Source organism: Camelus bactrianus, chromosome 16 (assembly GCF_048773025.1).
Source record: "Camelus bactrianus isolate YW-2024 breed Bactrian camel chromosome 16, ASM4877302v1, whole genome shotgun sequence".
In the NCBI taxonomy this organism is placed as follows: domain Eukaryota; kingdom Metazoa; phylum Chordata; class Mammalia; order Artiodactyla; family Camelidae; genus Camelus; species Camelus bactrianus.
In genome coordinates this window covers 50509171-50514494 of record NC_133554.1, presented here as the reverse complement: position 1 = coordinate 50514494, position 5324 = coordinate 50509171, and positions in this window count along the sequence as shown.

The following is a 5324-nucleotide window of genomic DNA, read 5'->3' as shown; positions in this document are numbered from 1 at the left end:
TTCGTGGCTATTAAAGGCATCGTCACCTGATCCTGAGTTTAAGAGAACTCATTCTAGCTTTTCATCTTAAAAAAAGATGCTGCTGTAATTTTTTTAAACACTTTGCTTGTGGTAAGGTTCCTGTATAGTAAAAACGACATGTATTTCAAATGTAAAATTTGATGAATTTCAGTAGATGTATACACCAGTGAAACCACTGTCACAATCAAGATAGCTAACATTTCCATCACTCCCCAAGAGGTGCAATTTTCAAATTCCCAATTTATCCCTTTCCATCCCCTTTATCCCCTGGTAACCATAAGTATGTTCTCTATGTCTGTGAGTCTATTTCTGTTTTGTAAATAAGTTCGTTTGTGTTCTTTTTTTTTTTAATTCCACAAATAAGCAATATCATATGGCATTTTTCATTTTCTTTCTGGCTTACTTCACTTAGAATGATGATCTCCAAATCCATCCATATTGCTGCAAATACATTATTTTATTCCTTTTTATGGCTGAGTAGTATTCCATTGTGTGTGTGTGTGTTTGTGTACCACATCTTCTTTATCCAGTCATCTATTGATGGACATTTGGGTTGTTTCCATGTCTTGGCTATTGTAAATAGTGCTGCAGTGAACACTGAGGTGCACATTCTCTTTTTGAATTATATTTTTCTCGAGGGACCTTAACACCCCACTTACATCAATGGACAGATCATCTGGACAGAAAGTCAATAAGGAAATACGGGCCCTAAATAACACATTAAACCAGATGGACTTAATTGATATCTACAGAGCATTCCATCCAAAAACAATATAATACATATTCTTCTCAAGTGCACGTGGTACATTCTCCAGAATCAACCACATGCTAGCCCACAAAGCTAGCCTCAGTAAATTTAAGAAAATAGAAATCATACCAAGCATCTTTCCCAACCACAATGCTATAAGTTTAGAAGTCAACTACAAGAAAAATAAAACTGCAAAAATTGCAAACATGTAGAAGCTAAACAAGATGCTGCTAAACAGCCAATGGATCACTGAGGAAATCAAAAAATAGAAATCATACCAAGCATCTTTTCCAACCACAACACTGTAAGTTTAGAAGTCAACTACAAGAAAAATAAAACTGCAAAAATTGCAAACATGTAGAAGCTAAACAAGATGCTGCTAAACAGCCAATGGATCACTGAGGAAATCAAAAAATTGAAATCATACCAAGCATCTTTTCCAACCACAACACTGTAAGTTTAGAAGTCAACTACAAGAAAAATAAAACTGCAAAAATTGCAAACATGTAGAAGCTAAACAATATGCTACTAAACAACCAATGGATCACTGAGGAAATCAAAAAATACTTTGAGACAAATGAAAACGAAAACACAACAATCCAAAACCTCTGGGATGCAGCAAAAGAAGTTCTAAAAGGGAAGTTTATAGTGATACAAGCCAAGAAAAATCTCAAGTAAAAAACCTAACCTTACACCTAAAGCAGCTAGAGAAAGAACAACAAACAAAATCCAAAGTTATAGTAAAAGAAATCATAAAGATTAGAGCAGAAATAAATGAAATAGAGACTCAAATAACAACAGAAGAGATCAATGAAAATAAAAACTGCTTCTTTGAAAAGATAAACAAAATTGATAAACCTTTAGTCAGACTCATCAAGAAAAAAGGGGAGAGGGCCCAAATTAATAAAATCAGAAATGAAAAAGGGGAAGTTACAACCGACACCACAGAAATACAAGGGATTTTAAGAGGCTACTATGAGCAATTATATGCCAACAAAAAAGATAACGTAGAAGAAATGGACAATTTCTTAGAAAGGTATAATTTGCCAAGACTGAACCAGGAAGAACAGATAATATAAACAGACCAACCATCAGTACAGAAATCGAATCAGTAATTTAAAAACTCCCAACCTACAAAAGTCCAGGACCAGACAGCTTCACAAGTGAATTCTACCAAACATTTAGAGAAGAGTTAACACCTATCCTTCTGAAACTATTCCAAAAACTTGCAGAGGAAGGAACACTTCCAAAGACATTCTATGAGGCCATCATAACTCTGATACCAAAACCAAAGATACCACTAAAAAAGAAAATTATAGGCCAGTATCACTTATTAATATAGATGCAAAAACCCTCAACAAAATACTAGCAAATCGTCTCCAACAATGCATTAAAAAGATTGTACACCATGATCAAGTGGGATTTATCCCAAGGATGCAAGGATTTTTCAGTGTCTGTAAATCAATGTGATACACCACATTAACATATTGAAGAATAAAAACCTTATGATCATCTCAATAAATGCAGAAAAAGCTTTTGATAGAATTCAGTATCCATTTATGATAAAAACTCTCCAGAAAGTGAGCATAGATGGAACATACCTCAACATAATAAAGGCTATATATGACAAACCCACAGCTGACATCATACTTAATGGGGAAAAGCTGAAAGCATTTCCTCTAAGATCGGGAACAAGACAAGGATGCCCACTCTTGCCACTTATATTCAATGCAGATTTGGAAATGATGCTGCTTTTAGATTCACTTTGACAGAAGACGTATACAGCTTTTCCTATTTACTGAGTGAAATAGGCTGATAATGGCTCTCAAAGATATGCCCATATCCTAATCCTTAGAACTTGTGAATGTTAACATGGTCAAATTTTTGCAGATGTGGTTAAATTAAGGATTTTAAGCTGAGGAGATTATCATGGATTATCCGTTGGGCCCTAAATGCCTTCACAAGTGTCCTTATAACAGAGAGGTCACAGGAGATTAGACACACAGAGGACCAGGTGATGTGAAGAAGAGGACTGAGGCTGGAGTGATTTAGCCACAGTCAACAGAATGCCAAGGAATGCCGGTAGCTCCCAGAAGCTGGAAAAGGCAAAGAATGGATTCTCTCTCCCAGGGCCTCTGAAGGGAGCCTGACCTGCCGACCCCTTGATTTTGGACTTCTGGACTCCAGAAAGGTGAAAGAATAAATTTATGCTATTTTAAACCACCAACTTTGTGGTTTACCTGTTACAGCAGCTACAAGAAACTGGTACCAATATCTTGAAGATATTGTGGATTCAGTTCCAGACCACAGCAATAAAGTGAATATCACAATAAAGCAAGTCAAACGGATTTTTTGGTTTCCCAGTGTATATTAAAGTTATGTTTACAGTTTAGTGTAGTCTAGTAAGCGTGTAATAGATTTGTGTCTAAAGAAAAAAACAATGCACATGCTTTAATTAAAAAATACTTCATTGCTAAAAAGTGCTAATCATCAGTAAGCAAATGCTGTCGGAAAAATGGCGCCAATGGATTTGCTCAACGAAGGCTTGCCACAAACCTTCAATTTGTTTAAAAAAACAAACAAACAAACGCAGTATCTGCAAAGCCCACTAAAGCGAAGGTCTGTGTGTATTAGAAATGGACACTGGATTTTACCAAATTCCCTTTGAACATTTATTGAAGTTATCCAGTATTCTTCTTATCACACCCAAGAGCCATGCTCTCTAGCACATGTATTTCTTATGTTTCCCTTTCTGTTTTTCTTCTTTCACCACCTCATGTTCACTCTCTTTATTTCCTTCTCAACTGCTGCTGCCACCGGTCTTCCTGAGCATCCTGTGATCCTGCATTGCCAGTGGTGGTAGAAACTTAGCGTAGAGTATGCTAACCCATGGATTCAAGATAGTCTTAACTTGACCATACAAGGGGGCAAAACAAAGTTAAGAAGTTCAGTGCAAACAAGAAGGAACAGGTATTAGAAGATGGGTCCTGGGTGGATGCCCTACTCTGGAACAAAGATGATGCTGGTCTCTTCTTGGCTCTTTTTAATTGGATGCCATCTCAGAGGAAAAATCATAAGGGAGAATTGTACCCTTTCCCCAGCCCAGTGGCACATTCCGAAATTCTTCACATCTCCTGCCAACAAGAAACAAGAAAGTAAAGAAACCAGGGCCAAAGCAATATAAGAAAATATGGCAAGATTCCTCACCTGGACATGCCAGTCCTCCAGCCTGAAAAAAAACTCAGGATAATCCTCTGCACCATGGTTGTTTCTACAATATCTCTCACCTTTCTCTCCGGGGACGCCGGACATTTTTGAGAGTCATGTTTTACAAACCACAGCCTGGCAAAATAAAGAAAACCATAGTGGCCTCTGCATTTTGTTCTGCTACATACTTTCCTGATTTAGTGCATCTCCCACTTCTGATTAGAGGTTCAGGACCGTCGATTAAAAAACAAAGACTAAGTAAGAAATAGCTTCAAGAAAACCACAAAATTTAAATGTGAGATTTTCTGAAACGAGAAAGCAAAAAACTTGTTTTTAAAGAGGTTTCCTTTATGCAAGTCTTCTCATATTTCATTATTATTTCAGATCCTCAGGGAACCCTTCCGGGAAAATTCCACAGTCCTGTAGAAGGACTTAGGCCCTCATCTCACTGTAATTAACACATACTGCTTCAGGCAGTGACATAACTCAGAAGTGTCAAAGAAGCAGAGTTCTCTAGTCTTAGGTAGTATGCCTAGAGATTGTTCCAGGCAGTCACCTTGAAACATGTAAATCAGTTCCTAAGACTAATCACCAAAAAAAAAAAAAAAAAAAAAACTACAGCTGACTCTTGAACAACGCGGGTTTAAACTGCACAGATCCACACTTATATGTGGGGTTTTTTTCCAATAAATATACTATCTGTATTTTCATTTTACCATTCAAGTATGGGGGAAAGTTTGTGTTCAGTTAGAGATCACAATATATGGGATCAAAAGAACTAGGGTTTGAGCCCTGACTCCACCCTAACTGTTCAGCTTCCTACTCTTGGGTGTGTCATTTATCTGTTCCTTTGTTTTTGAGGCAGAGAGAGCAGTATTCAGATTTCTGACTGTGAGGGTTGGGGGTGAGGGGTGTGCAGGTGCCCCAATCCCTGGGTGGTTCGAGGGTCGACTGTACATAAATTCCCTGTTGCACCTGCAGAATGTCCCACCTACCTGTGTCATCAGAAATGTGAAAGGCATAAATTTAAATATGCTCCATGGTGTCTTATACACAATTACCTGTAACAGCTTCCCCAAAGTAGCTTTAATGGGTAACCAAAAAAATGAGGAGATGATTTATCATGATCCCTGGATATATCAGTTTTATAAGATGTTCTTTAAGTCTCAGGTTTGTATTGGATTGATTTCAGTTGCATATTATGGATGGCAGTTCTCACAAGTCTTTATTATTGGGAAACAGGGTGAAGAGCTGAGGGAAGTTTCCACTCACTCGTATCTATATATAATTAGATGGTTCAGTTGGAAAATAACTCAACACAGCACTGTAAAAAAAAAGGGGGGGGGGG